Source organism: Pseudorca crassidens, chromosome 3, assembly GCF_039906515.1.
Source record: "Pseudorca crassidens isolate mPseCra1 chromosome 3, mPseCra1.hap1, whole genome shotgun sequence".
Classification (NCBI taxonomy): domain Eukaryota; kingdom Metazoa; phylum Chordata; class Mammalia; order Artiodactyla; family Delphinidae; genus Pseudorca; species Pseudorca crassidens.
The window spans coordinates 75,987,966-76,011,599 of NC_090298.1; the positions used below are offsets into that span (position 1 = coordinate 75,987,966).

At 33.9% G+C, this 23,634-nt stretch overlaps 1 protein-coding gene across 3 annotated transcripts in view; it reads right to left on the reverse strand.

Annotated features, from left to right (window-relative positions):
- KIAA0825 (KIAA0825 ortholog) overlaps window positions 1–23,634 on the reverse strand; it is a 403,281-nt gene that overhangs the window by 164,457 nt on the left and 215,190 nt on the right. The gene's annotated exons all lie outside the window — the stretch shown is intronic.

Genomic DNA, 23,634 nt, shown 5'->3' on the forward strand with positions numbered 1-23,634 from the left:
TGAGTTTAAAAATAAATCCTACAATAGCATGGCAACAAATAAATATTCTTTGTTACTATCAGTTTTAAAGATATGATCAAGCTGCTATACAACACAGGGATTGATTCAGTCTTTGTTACCAGTGCAGGCTTTTTACCATTTGAAATCCTATTTTTCCCTTACTACTGTCATTCACATACTGACTTTTTATTTCATTGAGGAATTGTGTGCATGATGTAATTAGGATAACACCAATGAAAGTCATATTTTATTAAAAGATAGTGAAAAGAGAACGAGACAAAGTCACAGCATTTTAAGCACTGTATTGTGGTCTATATATACCTTCCTTCATAAGAATGTTCTAGTCATCAAGGCACCTATTAGGTAATTCATGATTTTTAAAAAAGGTGTTTATATTTGGCTGATTCTCCAACTTCATTAAAATGATAGCCACCATTCAAAAAATTTCAATCCTTAACCACGGAGAAATGCCATGAGCTAATGCTCTTAGACATCCTAAATAATTTCATAAATCTACAGGATTACAAATATAAGACATATGCTCTCATTGCTCTTTAACACCATTAACATTTAGAGATGATTGATTATGTTATACCAATAACATTCAGTGAATTCAAAGCTGATCTATTTTTTATGTAAATCACACAACCTGCTAGTCAAATTAAAGGTTAAATATACATAAAGTCTTAGAATAAAATACAGATAATCTTTCACATATAACATGGACCCACGATGCACACACTCAAATGTAATAGGAACCACAAATTCACAGGTTGCTTACTAACTAAATCCAGAAAAACTGTATGAGCATGTCCTCCTTATGTTGCTATACATTTTATTCCAAATGGGAATAATATATCCACAGCTAAGTAGAACTGCAAAATATAGCTAGAAAACACAATTGGGAATAAATGTACATTTACAAACTTGGAAAGAACCCTCTATAAACAAATTCATATTCCTCATTTAAATTTTCCCAAGGATCTATCTATAAAATAGGTGCACTAAGAAAACATATAAACCAAATATTCAGCATGTGTACATACATGTTGATGTATGTGTGTATACAGATATTCTTCAAGCAGCAGAAAACTATATACAAAAATTCTAACAGCGAATCTCAATTAAGTCTATTTAGTATATGATTATTTTTTAAGGAAGTTTATACATCTTCATGTAATATAGACAATAGAGTAATTTTTTGATGAATTGTAATTAAATTAGAATGATGCATGTTTCTTATTTTTATATTGACAGTTCTTGTATTCTCAGGCAGAGCCTATTCCACACAAATATACAGCAGGTTACTTGTTGAATAATGTATTTCAAGTACGTAAAATTACCAGGGAGTTGCCTAAGATCTATACATGAATACATATTTTGGCCTTACTTTTCAACATTGCATGTCTTCAATTGAGTATATTTTATAATCTACTAGCAAAACAGTTAATATCAGTTTTTTTTTTTCAGGACATAACAAAGATAATAATACCATCTTTATGATATAAACTTTATGACACTCTGAATAAAACTGACAAGTATAAAATTTGATCCATAAAATAAGTGATATACTTATGTTAATTCACCTTTTAAAAGATATTATGTGTTGCTTCATTTTTTTGACAAGGCTTCCATTCATACTAGAGACATGTTGAAAAACACTATATTTTCTCTCAGTAAGGAAAATCACTTTACCCACTATCATGCTTGTTCTGTCTCAATAAAAAATCAATCATCAAATGCTTGCTTCCAAGTTTTACTTGTTAAACTGCCAATTTATGCATACAGTTTGGCTCAGCAGAATTTCACTCAGTACCATTTCTTTCATTATTATAATTTTGTACATCTCATAAAATGTTTTAAACTCGGGGGTAGGGGAAGTTACGAAAGTTTATATGTGTTTCTATGCAGCATTTAATGTTATGGTTAAAATACAGTGGTAGGATGTAGTTCCAAATGATCATTTTTAAAGAAAAAGAAAAACTATATCTTTCTGTGGTTTTTCAAAGTAATAAAGGCCTGATTGATCCCACTGACTAAGGCAATTGAATCGGTTGTCTAAATGGTGGCAACGTCAATGTCAGATATGTGGTTATCTTTTCATCTGGGCCCATTCTTGAATGTAAAAATCAGATGTTTGAAGGACGTCTCACTGACCTGTTATGGCCTCTACGACTCTCAAACACAATACTAGTATTCCTTATATAAGTGCCACATTTTGGATAAAAACCGTTTCATCAATGATGCCTTTGCGACATCTGGCGGTCCTTAGGATATATAAAAATTACTTCTTGTTTTTCCAAATCTATTGGTACTTGAAATTCCAGACCAAAAGCCTTTGATACCCCCTAGCGGGGGCACAAAAGCACTCTGGCCTGTAAGCTAGGACGTGGACTACCATGAATCCATATGGTGCAAAAGGTCACAAATCTTGAGATGTGGTGACATCATGACAATAAGACACTTTCTAGACAGAAGCTGACCCATTCTGAATATAAAAAGGACCCTGATCACTTGTTCCCACACATTTAAGACTATAGAGAAAAAAGAAATATGCTAAGTGCTCTACACAGACACTGAACCCTGGTGTTTAAGGGTACCTATAATTCTCAGACTTAAGGAATACTACCCAGAGATTCCCGGCAAGATTGCTTTAAATGATCTAAGCATACTGGTTTTTTATGTTATAAGTTGATGCTCAGCAAATGTTAATAAGCTTGGGAGAAGTGGCTGAATCACAGGGTGCATGTTTCTATGCAACCTTCCCTTTCCTTTTAAATTATTAATCCAGCCATACTGAAGCTTGTTCTACATGCTTCTGCCTTTATTTATATTTCCAGCAAAGCACGGAACTTGAATATTACTTTATGCAGAAGAAAAAAACTGCCCTTTGGATTTTTATTCTTGTTCTATAGGCAATTCAGTATGAGGAAGGGGGAATAAAAACTCATTTCCATCTCTTCATTACACTCTCTACAGGTATATTTGCTGTCCACATTGAGAAATCATGACTTTGCTAATTCTCTGCTCAGCAGGAGAAAATTACATGTACAAAAAGTTGATTTTTCATTTATTCTAAGTCTTGGTGAAGTAGCACACTTGACAGCAATAAGATCAAATTCAAGTGCACTGTGTTTATTCTCCATTTTCAACCTTCTTTTAAATATCTGTCTGAAAATCTATATTATTTTGGCTATAAACTAATACTTTCAAGGGGTTTTCCAGAGAAAAGAACTCAGGTTTTCCAGATTTTGCTTTATAGCTAATATTTAATATGTATCTCATTTTTTATTTTTTTCAAGTGATTAATAGTTTATAAGCAGTCAGTGTAATAGATAGTGGATTCACTTCTCCTGACACAATACTAAGATTTATTATATTTATGCAAACATTACTGAGTTGCATTCAAAGATGTTTTTATTTCATAACTGAATCAATTTATTTTCATTTATTAAAGAACATATAAAAACTATCCCGGTAGAAATGGGTTTGAATTTACATTCAATTTTTAAAAATTTCATATATATTAAAAAATTAGCAGATGTCTTCCATTAGTTACATACTGCTCTTAGGGGGGCAATAAGTTTCCTTGACAGTACTTATAGATTGAAATTTGAAATGGATATAGATACTTATCTTTTAAAATTATTCCATGTTCTCCACTTTAACAATACAGGATCATATAGAACAATAAAGTAAATAGAGATTTATATTGCATTCTCTTGTCGTTGTTTAAAGGGATCTTATTTAATTGAGAAAGTAGTGCGATACAAAAACCACCAGTGTGCATTATTTTTAAAAAGAAAGCATAAAAGGAAGAAAAGTAGAATGATCTATTATCACTATATTATTTACTAATATTTTAGACTACAAGAGATGGTTTGATAAATAATAAAGTAAAAACTATAATGAGATATATTAAGTAAATTAATGGCATTTAATCAAATACCACTCTTTGCCCCAAACGTGCTTTGTATAATAAACATTACAATGGAAGCTACAAAAACTGACAACAGGCACACCTTTACAATAATATGGCTTAAATCTTTTAAAATGCTAAAGTAATAATTTTGATGAAGAATAATACCAAATATACAATCCTCCCACCTATAATTACATATGAAACTAGCAAAATATGTTTCTAATATTACACATTTAGATATAAAGAAGTAAAGTCATAATTCTTAAGTAAATTTTATTGTTTTCTTGAGTCTGTCTTTTAGAAATAGACTTGTAGGATGTTATGGAGAAATTTTAGTATGCAACTTCCAAGGGCCACACCAAGAATTATCAAAATAAATCCTGCCCTCAACTCTCAATATAAAGAAACTGAAATTTTGCCACATTATCTAAGTGTTTATTAAAGTTATTTTCTTTTGAGAAGGCCATGTTGGAAGCAGCTAAAAGGTGAAAAGACATAGAAGGATTAAGAAAAGTGAGAAAATTAAATGGAAATAAGCAAACAACTAAAAGTAAAGGATGTTAAATATGGAAGTCATTGAAGGAGATCCAACACAAGCATAATTGGTATCTCTTAAAAAAAAAAAAAGAATTAAATAAATGGAATGGGGAAAATATCCAAAGATATAATTTAAGAAAATGTACCAGAAATAAAGGAAGATTTGAACACATAGATTGAAAGGACACATTTCCTTGGGAAAACTGACACAGAATGATAAACACCAAGATATATACTGGTGAGAGAACTGACCTTCAAAGATGAAGAAACAATTATCTTTCAGGTAAAAATATCAAGTTACTAAAGGAGGAAAACATTGGCTGGCTCCAAAGCTATCTACAGAAACAGTGGAGCTATGGTTACAAAGTCTTCTGAGAAACTAACAATTATCCCATTAGTATATACCCAGTCAAGCTGTCATTCAAGAATAAAGGCAACAGACAAAAAAACATTAAACATGCAATATTCAAGAAAGATAACTATTAAGATCCTATCTTTAATAAACTACTGAAGACAACTTCAGCTGAGAGATATATGTAGAAAATATGGCAAAAGGATGACAAAGAGAATTGAATCCATTTAAATATACAACTAATACTAAAATAACTATGAGAATTATAGTTAAGGAAGAGAATGTAAATGTTAAAACCAATACAACTTATATATAGTATGAGTAAAACTTTCTCAACAAGAACTGAAGAAAAATGATGAACTTATGGTGAGCACGTTAATTTCCTTATTTTCCAAAGGAGAGGTCAAAAAATACCTTTAATGAGGTATAGGCATATAAAAAGTTATAACTGTAAATAATAAAAGAACCAAGACAAATAACATACTCAATTACAATTAGGAGGTGAAGCATAGGGAGTTTAGAGAGGAAAGGTGGCAAGATGTTGAAGATACTAATTTTATCATTGTTTATTGTGGGGAGTTAATAGATAAGATGTGCTTAAGTATGTTATACAAACTTACAGGTAGTCATTAGAGGAACTAACAGCAGAAAACAACTACTTGTTGGGGTAAGCTGAGTGGCTGGAGGGCATGGGAGGGGGCCTTACCTTTCACTATTCATCTATTTGTGACCTTGGATTTTTGCACTACACGGATGGCTTTACTTATGTGAGAGAAACACTTTCTAAAAGTTGAAAGTATCCAACATATCTTCAATATGACTCTTAATAACAAAATACAAATCTGATCATGTTGGTCCCCCCACCCATTGCTCCCCCACTGAAACATTCTTCATTTAAGGTGCCAAAACCTTAAAAACACTTCACAACCTGGGGTGGTTCCTCTCTACGACCTCAAAGAGAACTGATTCCCACCACGTATGCTTTATTCCTTCCACTCTGGGCTATTTTCAGTTCCTTAAAAGTTCTGTGTTTCCTCTTGCCACCAGGCCTTACCTCTCCTATGCAGACAGTCCAATAAGCCCTAATTGTACTTCAGTGTGGACAAGTGGGGTGCATTGCAGAGTTAAATAACTTAGAGTAAATTAATGTTTCCCATAGGAAGTGATACTAAAACTGAGACCAGGAGAATGAATGAAATTAACTAATTGAAGGAGCCAGTAGAAATTTGTGTAGAATAAGAGGGCACCATGCAAAATGGGGAAAAGCTTAGCAGTAAGAGAAAGCAATGACTTTTGAGGAACTGAATGAAATGTGACTGAATCAAATTCAGTAAATACTAAGGGAATAATGCATTAAAACTACGTTGAGTTTCATCCTGGTAGTACAAATAATGATTTTGAATATGATTTTAAATAATGATTTTCTATGCTATGAATCACACAGCATAAAATACAGTAAGTTCTACTATTATATATCTAAGGTCTTGGAGAGTTTCTGATATATAATAGGCACAGAATATTCGTTGAATTAATGAAATCTGAATTTCATTAATTTGAATATCACTGAAGAAATGGTCACACTGTGATCAGATTATTTAAAAAGTTGGAGTTAACCAAGTGAAGCCCAATAAATTCCACCTTTATATTAGAAACTGATAAAGTGCTTTGTTGACAGGGTCAACATTACTTTAAACTGTAGTATATTTTAAAATGTAGAGTTCCAGGTCTGGAGAAAATGGAGTAAATCCGCTAGAGCTGACCTCTCACACTGATACAACTAAGGATACTAAGCAAAATAAAAAACAAACAAAACAAAACACTACTCAAGGACTATGAAAAGTAAATAATAGCAGGCATATTAGGGAGGGAAGTTTAAACTTGAATAAAGACCAACAACAAAATTTGTGGGACACAGCTAAAGCAATGCTTAGAGGGAAATTTATTGCATTAAAGTGCTTGTAGTTGAAAAGAAAATAAAAATGATCTCTAGCCAATAATCTATCACCATGGAAATTAGAATAAAAAAGCACAATAAAAGGAAAGAAATAATAAAACTAAGAGGATAAATCATTAAAACTGATCACAGAAAAAATAAAGTAGCTAAAGTCAAAAGTTGTTCTTTAAAAAGATCAATAAAATTAATAAACTTCTACTGACTCCCCCTGCCAGAGAGAGAGAGAGAGAGAGAGAGAGAGAGAGAGAGGACACAATTTACTACTATCCGAAATGAAAAGGAAAATATCACTACAGACCCTATAAGCATTAAAGGGATAATAAAGGAATACTACAAACAACTGTAGGTACATCAGTTTGACCATTTAGATGAAATGGACCAAATCCTTAAGACACAACCACAACAACTCATTCATGAAGAAACAGGTAACAGATGATCTCTTCCAGAAATCTGAAGAAAAGGAAGCACTTCTCAACTCAGTCTATGAGGCCTGCTTTACCTGAGTACTAAAACTAACACATTAGACACCATAACAAAACATCAGACCAGTATCTCTCATGAACATAGACAAAAAATCCTCAACAGAATATTAACAAATCAAATGAAGTGATATGTAAAAAGGATAATACATTACTAACAAGTGGAGATTGTCCCCAGAATACAAATGTGGTTTCATATTTTAAAATCAATTAATATAACTCACTATTTTAACAAGCTAAAAAAGAAAAAAAACACATGATCATATCAACAGATTCTGTGAGAGAATTTGACAAAACTCAATAAGCTTTTATTAAAAAAAAATCACAACAAAGCAGAAATAAAGGGAAATTTAAAAAACTGATAAAAGGCATCTACAAAAATACTACAGTTAACAACATACTTAATGAATGAGAGACTCAATGCTTCCTCTCTAATAAAGTTATAATAAGATGTCTACTCTCACTACTCCTATTTAATGTATTACTGGAAGTCCTAGCCAATGCAATAAGGCAAGTAAAGGAAATAAAAGGCATAAATATTGTAAAGGAAGAATTGAAATGGTCTCTATTTGTAGATGACATGATTTGTCTACATAAAATACAGCATGCAGTTTACCAAGAGAAGTCCAAATGGTTATGCTAAACACTGCTACCCTCCAGCAAACAAATTTCCTATTGCTGTTTCTCAGAATAAAAAATTAAAAGCAAAAAAAAGATTCACAACCTACTTTTTTCAAGTCCAGCTTTCCTAATCATGATATTAGAAACTCACTTTGCATTTGGTGAGATCATCAAGCTCAGAGGAGCAATCCTGTTTAAATGTACTTCTGTTTAAAATTATAGAATTGTAACATAAGGAAAACATGTTATGATGTTGTAACAAACAACTTCAAATTTTGGGGGATTTATAGTTATTAAGCTGAATAAAACCAGGACTTCTTCTGTTCCATTTATTCATCAATTCTTACATCAGTTCTATGTGCGTAACTACTGTAGATGTTTGATGTGTGTTAATATCTGGTTGTTCAATTTCCCCCCCATTATTCCTCTGTATGAATTTAGAATCAATTGTCAAGCTCCTCACTTCACCATATCTGAAAATTCTGTAGGGGTTGGGGTAGAAATTGCATTAAAAGTATAAATTAAGTTTGGGAAAATAACATCTTTATGAAACTCTATTTTCCTATTTAGAAGCATGTTATATTTCTCCATGTTTTCATCCTCTTTTAAATATTTGAGTATGATTTTACATTTTTCTTAATATAGATTCTACATTTTCTCAGTGCTTATTCCAAGGTAGAATGTTTTATGGCTTTTATTGCTATATTTCATATTTTAAGTTTATTTGCACTATACAGGAAGACTATTGATTTTGTACATATATTTAAAAACTGGCTTTATAATTGATCTCTCATTAACTCTACAATTTCTCAGATTAATTTCACATTAAAAAATCATAAAATCATCATATTTATTCTCTCCAGATTATACTTCTTATATGTGCTCCCTTCCTACCACAACAGTTAGAATCGAAAGAATAATGTTAAATAATAGTCGATGATATCAAGCATCCGTCCTATTCCCATCTTAATAAGATTGTCTCTCATACTCCTGATAACAATGATTGTGTTGAGATTATGTTAAAGGAATACCCCCCTCAGTTTTAGTTAACCAAGAATTTTTATCAGGAATTTTGTTGGATATTGAATGCCTATTATCACTTACTAAAATTATCATATGGCTTTTTAAATTTAACCTTGTTATGTTGCCATACTATTTTAAATAATTATTATTTTCCTGGAAAAAAATCCAACTTAGTTGTACTGCATTATACCCTTGTGTCCCAATGAATTTGATTTGCTCATATTTTACTTATCAATTGTATATTCTCATATATAGTTATCATTGATAGTTGCCCATGGTTTTCTATAGGGCTATTTTCATTAGGGCTTAGTTTCAAAGTTACAAAGGGTTAATAAAATAACTGGATAGGCTTCTTTATTAGTTCTTGGAGGTTTTAGTCTAATTATATGATGAAACGTAACATAATATTTTCAGTTGCTTAGATGATGTTCTTTTCAGGTTCATACATATTTTTGGTAAATTCTGGTGATTTGATTCTTTTTTTTTTTTTAAAGAAAAGTTTCAAAATATTAACATTTATTAGAAAATAAATGTAATATCCAAATTTTAAATCTCTACATCTGCTGTCATCCTATTTCTAGGAATTCTCTTTGTTTCTCAATTAGATTTAGTACCCATGCTTACTTTTTATTCGTTTGTTGACATATTCATCAAATTTTTTTCCAAAAACTTCTCATCAAATAGAGAGCAGAAAGAAGTGGAATGACATATTCAACGTGTTGAGAGGAGGAAACTATCAACCACGAAACCCACATACAGCAAAACTATCCTTCAAAAATAAATGCAAAATAAAGCCATTTCCAGATAAACAAAGATATATAAGTTGTTGGTAGCATACGTGCCTTACATGAAATCCTGAAGGAAGTCCTTCAGGTTGAAAGAAAATGATATTAACTAGAGTCCACAGGAGAAATGAAGAACACCAGAAACGGTAAATACGTGGGATGATAAATTTTAAAAGACTGAATAAATATTATCACTTTTTTCTTTACTCTTTACTATTTTCTTAACTTCTTTAAAAGACACAGGTTGCACAAAGCAGTACTCAAAACTGTACTGTTGGGGTTTAAACATACATAGATTTAATATGTATGGCAATAATAGCGCAAAAGAGGAGGGAAGAAATGGAGTAATACAGGAGCAAAGTTCCTGTGAAGTAAATTGTGAAAAGATTCATATTTTAATACCAAGAGCAACTACTAAGAAAATAAGTCAAAAAATAGTAAAAATTCAGTTGAGGGATAAAATGTTCCAGAACAGGGCAAGTCTTATTCTGCTACCAAACTGGACTACCATGCTAAATGAGATTCAATACATGCTTTCATAAGGTTTATGTTTGGACACAAAAAAATCTTTCAGTTCTGAAAATTCTCTATTCTTTTCCTAGTTTGGAGTCTCTGTATGTGTCTAATCTCTGGCACTGAAAAAATGTATCCAGGTTTTCCCCAATAGTTAAATAAAATGTTTAGTTGAATTAATATATGACATATTCTCAGCCTATATGTCAATATATATTGAGTTATTTATACAAAATCATTTATACAAAATGACTAAAGACAAATTTTGGTCCACATATGAATATTAATATAAACATTAATTATTAGTTAATATGAACATTCATATGTACTTCATGTTTTCACAGTTCAGGGTACCTGAGTATACTTTTCTTGTGTCATTTTAAGTTCATGGCAATGGAAGACAATAAAATAGCCTGAATGATTAAGTTACTAAAACTAATATGGTACTGTTGCAATAAACTATATTAATTACGCTGACATTATGTGAAAAAGTTTACTATAGATAGAGGTCAGTGACCTGTAGCTACTCTAGAAGGCACATGGAGCTACAGGCCTAACTTGGAGTATCACATACAAATATCAGTTAAGCTCCTTAATGGAGTCAAGCTCTAGTGGGAAAAAGTAAAATGTAGCAAAATTTTATAGTTTGCAAAATTCAAAATCTACAATTATTCACCAGTGTACTGTGTAGCCTAAGACTGGAAGAGGCTTGAGATGTACTAATTAAGTACAGAAGAACACAGTCTGCCAAGATGTCCATATTTACTTTCTATTCTTTTCAAGCATAAACCCACTGTTGGACTCCATAATTTTAGTCTGATGTTCCTTCTTTCAAAGATGTTTCTTTGTTTTAGTGAAGGGAAGCCTGTTTATGACAGCCTGGAAAAGTAAAAGTTTCAAATAGAAACTGATAATATTTGCTTATAATAAAGTAGAAAATACTACTTTAATCATTAAAGACAAATGGTAAGTTCACAGAAAAGATCTGTCTTTTAAAAGGGCAAAAGAACTAATATTTAGAAAGGGAAATTGTTTTACAAATCTTACTATATAAAAAATTTTAAACTTCTATTTACTAAAAAACGTCATTAAGAAAGTGCAAAGGGGGTTTCCCTGGTGGTGCAGTGGTTAAGAATCTGCCTGCCAATGCAGGGCACACGGGTTCAGGCCCTGGTCCGGGAAGATCCCACATGCCGTGGAGCAACTAAGCCCGTGCGCCACAACTACTGAAGCCCGCGCGCCTAGAGCCCGTGCTCCGCAACAAGAGAAGCCACTGTAATGAGAAGCCCGCGCACCGCAACGAAGAGTACCCCCCACTCACCGCAACTAGAAAAAGCCGCACGCAGCAACAAAGACCCAAAGCAGCCAAAAATAAATAAATTTTTTAAAAAAAACTTAATAAAAGTGAAAAGGCAAGCCAAGGAGTAGAGGAAGATATTTGCAGCAAAGGATTTGTATCTCCCCATCCATACATCTATCAATATTTATCTATATTTTTTCATACAAATCAATAAAGAAAAAGGATCAAGAGGAAAATAGACAGGAGGCTTAATTAAATACATTTCACCAAAGAAGCTATCCAAATGCTTAATAAAAACATGAACAAAATGTTCACCATCATCAGTAATCACACCTGTCAGAATTGCTAAAAGCATGTTTGTACTGGTGAGGATATGATGCAATAAGAACTCATATACTCCTGATCAGCAATATATTCTATGATCCAGCAATTCTACTTCTAGGTATAAACACAACAAACTGCCCACATATACACCAAGATTCAGGTACGTGAATGTTCCCAGCCACATTACTTGTAATAGCTAAGAACTGGAAACCACCTAAATGTTCATCAACAGTGGAATGGTTAAGAAACTGGATGTAGTCATACAATAGGATACTCTACAACAATGAAAACGTACAACTACATGGGTGAATCTCATAAACAAAATGTTGAGCGAAAGAAGCCAAAATGAATAAAAAATATGTATGATTTTACTTAAGTAAAGTTTTTAAAAAAAGCAAATTTACCTCCCCCCCCCCCAAAAAAAAAGGAAAGTAACTGTTGTCAAGGGTATGGAAAAATTAGAACCTCTATGCTTTGCTGGTAGAAATGTAAAAATGCTGCAATCGCTGTGGAAAACAATATGGTGGTTCCTCAAAATATTAAACATAGAATTACCATATGATAAAGCAATTCCACTTCTGGTTATATACTCAACAAGATCAAAAGCATGAATTTCAACAGATATTCACAATAGCCAAAAGGCAGAAGAAACCCAAGTGCCCATCAACCAAAAAATGAATAAACAAAATGTGGTATATATACACAATGGAATCTCACGTGGCCTTAAAAAGGAAAGAAATTCTGTCAGATACTACAACATGGATGAGCCTAAAGAAATTATGCTAAGTGAAATAAGCCAGTCACAGAAAGACAAAAATAATATAACTCCACTTATTTGAGGTTCCTAGAATAGTGAAATTTATAGAGACAGAAAGTAGGATGGTAATTGCCAGGGCTGGGAGAAGAGAGGAATGGGGAGTTCTTGTTTAATTGGTATAGAGTCTCTGTTTGGGAAAGTGAAAATGTACTGGAAGTGGATAGTGGTGATGGTTGTACAATAATGTGAATTACTTATGCAACTCAACTGTACATTTTAAAATGATTAAAATGGCAAGTTTATGTTATGTATATTTTACCACAGTTAAATAAAACACAAACCTGAACTATGGTGTTAGAAGTAAAGATAGTGCTTAGTCTTCGGGGAAAAAGGGAGAGGATGGTATTTAGAATGGAGCGTGAGGGTGGGGTGCTTCAAGGGTGCTGGCAAAGTTCTATTCCTGGATATGGTTATCAGTGGTGGTAAATGAATGCTTGCTTTATGATAATTCATAAAGCGTCACACTTAAGTTTTATGTCCTTTTCTGTTTGTTATATTTTACAATAAAATCTTTAAAAATAGCATATGTATATTACATGCATGTTCACAGAAAACAAAATATTTCAGTCATATATCATTACAACTTGTATTTTGCTAGCAGTCTGTAGTAGAAAGGACTTGGGCTTTGGAGTCAGCCATCAGCCTTGGACTTGAATCCCAGCTTGGTCATGTAAAAACTGTGCGACATTCAGCAAATCCTTATCTTCTTTCACTCTATTTTCTTAACTTTATAATTAAGAATATGACAAGTGTTTTACACAATGTTTTGAGAATTAAAATTTTATGTAAAAATGTACAGCACGTTGCCAATCAAGTAACAAGTGGTCTAAACATATGAGGCTCCATAGGCTTTCCTTTAGAAGACAAATTCCTTCACATTATAAAATATGTTTTCATTGGATAGTCAAGAATATTCTTGTGTGGAAACAAGCTAAAAAGAGTACAGATCAAGTTGAAAATTGCCCCAAACTATGTTATTTGAGAGGCTGTAGTTCATTCTTTCATTTTAATTGATAAAATTAAAAAACAAGCAGACTGGATTTATAACTTCGTTGTGAGGGTATAAAGTTATACTTCAAAAATGTGAACAGACAATAAAGCCATGAAACAACAATGAGTCAAATATTTTTAAAGAGTTATTTATTAGAATAATAAAAGAGAAAATTTATCTTTTAAGCACTGCTACTACTTAACATTTTAAAAGATTCCTTTTGTATCCAAAAGACAATGGGACAGCCTTTGACTTTCTATATACCATTTACAGAGTTTTAACTGTATATCATACAAATGCTTCCAGTTTCATCCAAATCTACTGTTAAATTACCCATGTAATTATCCCAGTAGAAATCATTACACCTTTTTATTATTAATTTTATTAACACTTTACTGCTAGGAGTCTGGGTATGTGTATTTAAATGTAGTTCTCAGAGTTTTTATGATGACAAGTATAGGGAACACTTCTATATTATTTTATGGGGGAGGAGTGTGTAATTACTAAGCAATTACTAAGCCACTAACAATATAGGTAAAAAATAAGTGGTCATTAAGCTTACTTCAAGGCATGCTTTTCAAAGATCCCAATGGCAGCATCTTTTTATACATATTTCCATTAAAATGAAGCTAATTCAGTTATATATTCCACCTATGATGGGACTATGATGTGACAGCTCTTTCTTCTGATCTTTGCCAACAAGAGAGTAGTTACCAAAAGTTATGCATCAATGTACACAGACAGCAAAAGGGGTAAGAGAAGGGGAAAATTTATGTTTTCAGACTAACATGAGCATAGAATACTGTATGTAAATGGAAATTTCAAAATGCTTATGTATCTTTTAATTGGAAGTTTAACCTTTATCATCATATTTATTATACACTTTACTTTCTAATTTATCACATAGTATTGTTTACTGTTCTCAATCAAACTTAATTCAGTTAAATAAAGATCACAGATAAGATAGAAATATTAGTACCTCGGTAAATTCTCAGCATACAATTCTCATTCCCCTGTATTCCCTTTCTGTTACAATCCTGTATTGCTAGTGATCCTCCAACTATTTTCAAATCTAAATAACTACTGAGTGAGGGCTTCCTCTGTGCAAGTACGTATACGCAGAGTAAATCAGCTTGATTTCTCCCTAACCAAGAATTCCCCGTAGAATCTTGGGTATACAGAAATTGTATACTGTATACTGATTCCTTTTTCTTAGGAATTCCATTGTATACTGATATTGTAAAAATATCAGTTTGTTTCATTTTATTTAGACAACCATGAATTGGGCCACAAATTAACTTTTTATCAATTTCTAGTTGTAAAAATCCACCCCTACCCCCCTATCCCTACTCAGTTCCTTCAGAGTAACTCTTCAATATCAAGTTAAGGTCAACATAGGGTAGTCATCATAGTATTTTATGGAAATTTATATATAATCTATTAGTATTTTGGCAGAACAGAAATTAGCAAGGAATGTGAATTAGAGTATGACCCTCTGAAGGATATAAATTGTAATTTCTATCTCCTTTTTTACATCACAGTCTATTTAGTAAATATTTATTCTTATTTTTCCAAGGGACACAGAAAACAGCTCAGAAAAGTGAGAAAAAAAAGAGACATACTTCACTGAGCTTATTTTTAATCGGAATTAGCTATGAAGGAAAACATTTAATTCAGGTAATGAACTTCATAAGGGACATTGTAAAATCCTGCTGTTTTGAAAAATGTTTCTGCCTTTTTCAATATTAAAACATTAAAAAGATAGAATGAGGCCACAGAAGAACTTTGGAACTTCATAATCAAACTGCCTTATAGTATATGAAAATATGGTTTGTAAGCTTTTTATGAACAAGGATGTGTCTTACACATTTTTGGGTACACTCTGCCTTTTCCTACACTAGTGTAATATATCCAGACTTAATAAACAAATACTTTGCTATAATATCATTGGCCTTTGTATATTTAATGTGAACTTGGCTATGTTTAGGAGATCAAATCCCACCTCACACAATGTTACTGGAGTGTTTTAATTCTATTTTCAACTCAGTGTTCACTGTATTTGATATTGTTTGAGACATTTAGATAAGTAAATAGAGAGGTTGGATATGATTTTTAGTATGAGAACTCTCTTTATAATGGTATTTGCTGGGATGATATTTGGATGGCAGGTAGAAACCAGTAAGAGAAAAGAACTATTCAGCTCACCTTAGCCTAATGCTGTAAGCTGCTGTTCGTGGGACAAGCTTTAAGGGGCAAGGGCCTAGAGAGTGCAAACAACTTAGATTTGCACCATGCTTAATTCTATTTCCTCTACTCAATGAGCACCAATGTGCTATTCAATGTTTTAAAGTTAATAAAATGAAACTGCAGTGAGGCAAAAAAAAAGAAAAAAATCATTTGGTTTTATGTATCAACTTCCACTTGTACCAAAAGCAAAAATACAAGTTACTGTAGGAGTTACAGATCTGGGAATGTCAGACTTACTCAAGGCCATGACATATTATTCCACTGGATTTCACTAAATTCCCCCCAAAATGTAAAGCATGTATTCATTTAAAAACGTACTACCATTTTGTTGCAAGGCTCCTGGCAAACCACACATCAAGCTTAAGATTTAACTTGACTTCTTTGGTGATGCACCGTTTAAAAAAAAAGTCAAAAACAAAAAAACAATTCAAATCATGATTTCGTAGAGATCAAAAGAAAAACCCCCAAATCAAGCAGTTAACCTGAAGTAAAAATTTCTTTTATTTAAAAATAAAAGTAGTTTACATAGTCCTCCCATTAAAACATATCTACAGACATTTTCTTCTGAATGGCACAACTCAAGCTAATGCACGTGCTAAAAAATGGATTTTTACTACTGATAAAGCTTTGGCACAGGCCAATTCGATCCTCCACCCGTTCATGTAATACGAAAGAATAGATTCTTAAAATAAAGGAGAGCAAATAACCAATAGAAAACAAAATGAGAAATAAAAACACTAATATAAAATTTTATGATAGAAAAGAATGCCAAATCTGAGTCTTTTTCAAGAAATTTGAATTTTATGAAATAAAATAAACATTTCATAGCAGGTTTGGAGGAAATTTAACATTTCTAAATCACATCTTAGAGACAAAAGAGTTGGAATTTTGCTGTGTTAAAATGTTTATGGATGGGTCTAGTTTGACAATTTAGCCTGTGGGATGTGACTTTCACAGTCTGTTGGCAGTTTGTAGGCAAGCCATCACACCTGTGACTCTGTGGTTGATTAATGAGTCTTTCAGCTCATTGCTACCATCTGAAGGAGGGCTATGGCCTTTCTGAGCTTCACTGGTTTATTCGCCTCAAACTGCAGTCCTGCTGAGGTATCGTCCATAAGAAAATCACACCTAGTTAAAGCTAATGAAAACCTCAATATGTCATTTTCTAGACAAGTCAAAAAGCATGTAAAACTAGACAAAAGATGTATTCAAGTAACATGAATGCAGTTTTGTCATAACCTGCCAATCCAAAGAGACATAAAAAAGCTTTCCTGTGACATATTTCAGTGTCAAATTTTAGAGTGATAATTCTGAATCCTCTGTTCTGTAAGAGGGCTTCTACAATGCCAGCTCTTTTGCTGTACCGAACTTCTACTTTCATCAGAACTACAAAGATTCTAGTTCATGACCAGATAGCCATTTAGCTTTGTCTATAAATGATTAATCCAATTGGGAAATTTTTAGGCCTTATTTCAAGGTTCTCACCTTCAGTTGTTCTACTTGAAGTGTGTCTGCTATTCTATGACTTTTTCTTGAGTGCAAGGCCGCACTGCAACTGCTTTTCCCCCAATCTTGCCCTAGAGACTGAAAAGCCATGTAAAACAAAAACACGTAATGCCTTCCCTATCCTTTTAAAGTGTTAACTAGAGAAGAGGAAGGCCTACTGTGAAAACAGTCCAGTATAGGACAAAATGGTGGGAAATTAAGGAAACATGGAAGATAGGAATCTTTTTCTTAGGGCTTCATACTTTAGCTTCATTTTTGAAGCACTATGAATCTCTAAAACGTCAATAATATTTAAATAAATACTAAAATTTATTTTAAAGGTAAATACCTGTTATTCTTTAATCTAGATTTTAGACCAGCATTCCCTTCCACAGTTTACATATATAATACAAAGTTTAGCTATATTTAAGTGACAGAAAGACTAACAAAACTCTCAGTACTATCAATAAATGAGCAGTAAAGAATCACGTTTCCATTCTAGCAATTACCACTTTCTGATCTTTATTATCATCACAATCATTGCTACTTTTCCAATTACCTGTTTGATGACTATATTAAGAATTATGGAATAAAAAATACTGAGTAGTGTACTAATCTTAATTTATAATGTGGTGATGTTTATTTGGAAAGAAGTGATTTTGGCTGATAAAAATATCGATCCCTTCAAGAACTTAACTGAACAATGTCAACAGTGACTTTTAAGCATTCACAAAGTATTTGATTATTTCAACAAGTTTTCAAATTGTTGTATCAATTATTTCAATCTTGGCTGCAAAGTTAAATCACATGGAAAACTTTTTAAAAGTACCAATGAATGGCTGTGCCTCACCTAAGAAATTATTTAGTCGATTTTTTTTTCCTTATACTCTTCCCAAATAATTCTAACATGTGTCCAAGGTTAAGCACCACTGCTCTATATAATTAATCCTCACGTTCATTTTGCTAATCTAAAAGAATAAAAAACTTAATCCTACCAGGGAAAAGAGATTTCTCAAATTAAGTTGGAAAATAAAGTCGTCAGTCTTTAGGATTCTTAGATCTATTACTATCGTTTATAAGAAAATATGCTGGACCATGAGTCAGAAACCCTGGGCTTAAGTCATTGTTCTGCTACCTGCTAGTTCCATGTCTTCAGTAAGGCCCTCAAGACAAATGTTTTCTAAATTATAAAATGAGGAAGTTAAGATTTCTTCCAGCTTTAAAAGCATGTTCTCAAATAATTTCCAAGGGTGCAGAGTGCTGTTCTTAAATGTGAATCAGAGTATTATTTGATTCCATAACTAAAGTTTGGATCTAAGCCACGATGAACAGATGTGCATCACATAAGCCATCATGCTCCTCTCCTGTCTATGGCAGACATTGCTAATTGATCTCAGCATTACAGAAAAAAACACCACTCTCCTGGATTTGTCACTTATGATAAGACTATTTTCTATTTGGGAGTTAAGTACTTATTAGCTGTTGAAGGATTTCAGGACATGCCACCTCAAAATATGCTGCTTTGGTGCACTGATTATTTTGAGCTGAAGACACTTCAAACACAGCCAATACAGGGAGAGGCATTTTCTGAACTCCCCTTATCTGCCTAAAGACAGATTCTCCAAAAGGAACTCAATTGCCATAAATCCCCTTCCCAGGTGTATCATTAACCAGGGGAAGACTAATTCTTCCCACAGGAAAAGAGATTAGAGGTCAATACCACACCAGACAACTTTGCCACAAACTATCATACCTCCCATCTATTCTTCTAAAAGCCCATTCATCTTTCCTAAATATCTTTTACTCTCCCATAAGTAGCCTACATTCCTTCTCCCCTTCACCTATAAAGATGATATATAAGCTCTCAAATCTCACCATTTTGGGGGGTATTCACTTTTCCCCCCTGGTAATGCCCCCCTGCATGTAATATTAAAAATTAATATATTTGTAAACCTTTTTTCCTGTTAATCTGTCTGTTGTCCATTTATTTCATAGACCCAGCTATCAGACCTAGGAGAGTAGAGGGAAAGTATTTCCCCACCTATGTTGTTTTATTTAAAAAGATTATGAAAACAGAGTAGTCAGCAGAGGACCAAAAATGTCCAGAAAGAATAAAAACTTGTTAGCACAGTTCAGAAGCAAGGACACCCTGACTCACAACATGTGAATCAGGTCTTAACGGCAGGCATAGCCCCATGGAGAGATGCTTTACTCTTACTCATCGAATAAATTTTTTTTGTCATAACGTGGTTTCTTTCTGATGTCAATTTACCTTGAGAGAGAGAATGAACAGATCTGCTTCAAGTTGTATTTTTCACTGTAAATTAGTAAACTGGAACTCTGGTTTTGCACAAGTGTCTGATGAGTTTGGTTAGTGTGAGTCAATATTTCTGTATGAAACCAAGTTACCAGACTTTCAAAGCTGAAAACCAGATCATATACTAGGGTAGAAATACCAACAAAATTGTGTCTGGCCCAAGAGGTCAGTTGGTCCTCTAGCAGTGAGGCATTCAGTGAGGAAAACACTTATAGTGGAAATAACTCAAATAGTTTCTAAATAAAATATTTTCTTATATAAACTAAGAAAAAGGAAGCTTTAAAACATACCAAAACCTTTTCAATTTTGCAGGGGTTTTTTCATATTTACAAAGAGTAACTTATAAAATGTTGTAATGATGCAATAAGTTGAGAGTCAATGCTCTCTGAGGGCAGGACCCCCATCCCATCCAGCCCTAGTTGCCATCTCTCATGATAAGTCCTTTACCAAAAGACAGACTAGTCACACCATCTGCTGCCTCCAGGGAGACAAGTTGCACATTTAAAAGTATGGCAATATTCCACTATAGCATAATGAAGAAAATGAAAAACATATTAGCAAACTGAACACTTTGGGGAAATTTCATTTTCAAATTGTGTACTGTTTTGCTTTTAAAAACGTAAAATTATTAAATAAAAGGTGAGAGAAAGCAAATATTCCCCCTTGTAGCAAAATTATGACTGCTTTTACTTTGTGAAAAATAACATTATTTCCAACAAATGCATTAAAATCATACATATAATCCACATTCTTGGAGTTGTGATGAACAAGCATCTATCTCTGACATGCACGTACTTTTGCTAAAATCAAATGTCAGTCCTCAAATCCCAGTTAGCTTATTTGCTAAATGAGAAAAATAAGCAATTAATTAGAAAAGAATTCCACTTAGTTTCTTCTTCAGAAACTCCCTGGGGTCTTACAGATTTAGTTTGAGGCTACCTCAGACCAGCTAGTTCAGAGCAACAAACATGAACATGCAGACTAGGAAGCATCGCTACCTCTCCTGGGCATTCCCACCACTGTCAGGTAACTCTTACGGTTCAGAGAGAAAGTGAAGCACTGAAGAACAGACTGTGCAGCTCCTGAACAAGCTGCAAGTACACCGAGAGATTAAGAGCACGACAAATCAGGTGTACCTCTCCTACTTGACCAAGGCCGGTATTAAAACTACGGGCTTCCCTGGTGGCTCAGTGGTTAAGAATCCACCTGCCAATGCAGGGGACACAGGTTCGAACCCTGGTCCGGGAAGATCCCACATGCAGAGGAGCAACTAAGCCCATGTGCCATAACTACTGAGCCCGCGAGCCACAACTCCTGAAGCCTGGGCGCCTAGAGCCCATGCTCTGCAACAAGAGAAGCCACCGCAAGGAGAAGCCCGCGCACCACAACGAAGAGTAGCCCCTGCTCACCGCAACTAGAGAAAGCCCACACACAGCAACAAAGACCCAATGCAGCCAAAAATAAATAAATAAAATAAAAAACAAAACAACCCCAAAACTAGCACATCTTGTCTGAAGAACCATCAGTCACCCACCAAGAGTGCCCTCAGGAAGCCAAGGCTTATCCAAGCCATATAAATGTATGGCAAATAGAATTTTAGTGACACACTACAAGGCCGTTTGATCTACGAATTACACTGGCCCAGCAATTTCTTACACATTCCTGAAAACCTTCAGCGTCAGATGAGGCCAAGGAGTCAAAAGAAAGAATCTGTAACTCCTTCAATATTCCCCAGTTATGGGACAAAGTAGTACAGGTGCCCCCCTTCTCTCCCACCAGCCCTCACTCAATTCAGCATCTGACTTTGTCCTAAGCATCCTAACATTCATTCACTGTGCCTATATGTTGCAAATAGAACTGATTTAGAAGTGAAAAATGCAGTGAAGAGACCTTTACTCTAGCCAAAATAACCTGGATGACCACTGCTCACCTTGGCTCCCTGGCTGACTCACGTTCAACCATCAATACGCAGCTCAAGTATCACCACGTCCCGGGTGGATTTCCTGACTGCTTCCGCATTCACTGGAGTGAGCTCTCCCTCCCCTGTGATCTTCCAGGGCTCTTGCATGAACCTCTATAGTATCTATAACCACTGATTTTTTAGTCTGTCTCCTCTACTAGATTCTGAGTTCCTTGACAGCAGAGGCTGTGTCTGGCTCCTTTCTTTATCTGCTGTACCTAGTGAATGTTTGATGGATGGATGAATGAACAGTCACAGATCCATCTATTTACTCAAAGTTTTGCTGGACTGAATAATGAAATAGAAGTATCCTTATAATCAACACAGTGTTTCTTGTGGGTTACATAATACTTTACTTTCATCTGCTAACAAATGTATTCTCTGTATAATAAAATAATAAGAGTCTGAATTGCCGTTTACACAAAGTTATCTATTTCCAGGGAGTCCTAACTCTCTAAGTCCTTTACAGGTCTGACTTGCTGAAATGGACAAGTGGATGTTCATCACTGGTTCAGGCTGAGCCAGATGAACAACTATGGAAAAGACATAATCCTGATGAAAAGAACCTTCTGGGCAAGTGAGACAGGCAAACAACAAAACTTTAATCAGTTTACTGACTTCTTTCCAAATCTGGTCAGCCCGGACCAATTCCATTTACCCTAGGACTCTGACTATTAATAGGTTTTAATTCATTAACCTAGAATTGTCAATTATTTGACAATAAGAGATTCACTAGCTTCCAGGTCAGTTGTTAAATCCCACATCTCTCTGTGGCTTTAGAAAACTTTCATTTTACGGAAAACTAGAATATTTTATTTTTACGAGGGCAAACTCGGAGGCGTTTGGTGTCTAACAGAATACAAATGATAGGAGATGGAAATTTTGCAAAGTAATTGAAGGTTTCTAGGCTGAGGCCAGAAAAACGTTAGTGCTATGAATAGAAATAACCCAACTCTAAAGAGGCATTTTTTAATGAAGATAATTATCATGTTAGGACTACTTTATGAGATGAGAGTTACTACATTAAAATATCATTACAGTGAAAAATCCAAGTGTGTATGTGATCTGGAATCTTATTGAACAATTAGAACTGGAGCTCCAGATGACTCAGTGGCATAGATTTAGAGGTTCATATTGGTGGACCTAATCCATTCTGAGGACATGCGTTATTTAGCTAACATAGCATTAAAAAAGATAAAATTTGGATGTTTTTATCTAGGTATACATTCACCTCCCTGTACTGTATTATACCTCGCCTTTACATTTTTGTATTATTTGCCCAGCCCCTGAATGCATTTGATCTGGATACCTGGGATAATCCCTTAAAGCCACAGAAATGAATGAGTTAGCTGCAGAAAAAGAGGTGGGAAGGATATAGAGAGTTGGTGAATGAGAGGACGGACGAAGGCTAAGAAGCCTCTAGTAGTATCTGAGGAAAGAATAAATCAGAACGTCTGTCTTTACAGGAATTCAAGAAAGGGATATAGATGTAACTGGGGATGGGGGCCAAGAGAATAATCAGAAATAGGAAAAAAAATCTTTGAATCTGAAGGAAATCACAATATCGAAGGGGCCTACTCAGTGCCATGAGAAACCAAAGACTCACACATTGACACAATCTCATTTCAGAATGACCAGGGGCGGTTGCTGGGAGGAGTTACTTAAAAAACAAACAAACAAAAAAGGCACCATCCAGGGATATGATAAGGAGAAGAACCGTCTGCCATTAGATTTCTCATAGGCAACATAAAATACAGGAAGATGTAGTTTCTTTATAAAGTCAAACATAAATGTACCATACAACCCAGCATTCCCACTCCTAGGTATTGTCCAAGTGAAATAAAAACCTATATTCATGCAAAACCTGTACACAAATGGTTATAGAGGCTTTATTCACAATCACCAAATACTGGAAATGACGCAAAGGTTCTTTAACAGGTAAGTGGATGAACAGACAGTGGTACCTTCACACAATGGACTGCTATTCTAGAAGAAGAACAAGCAAGT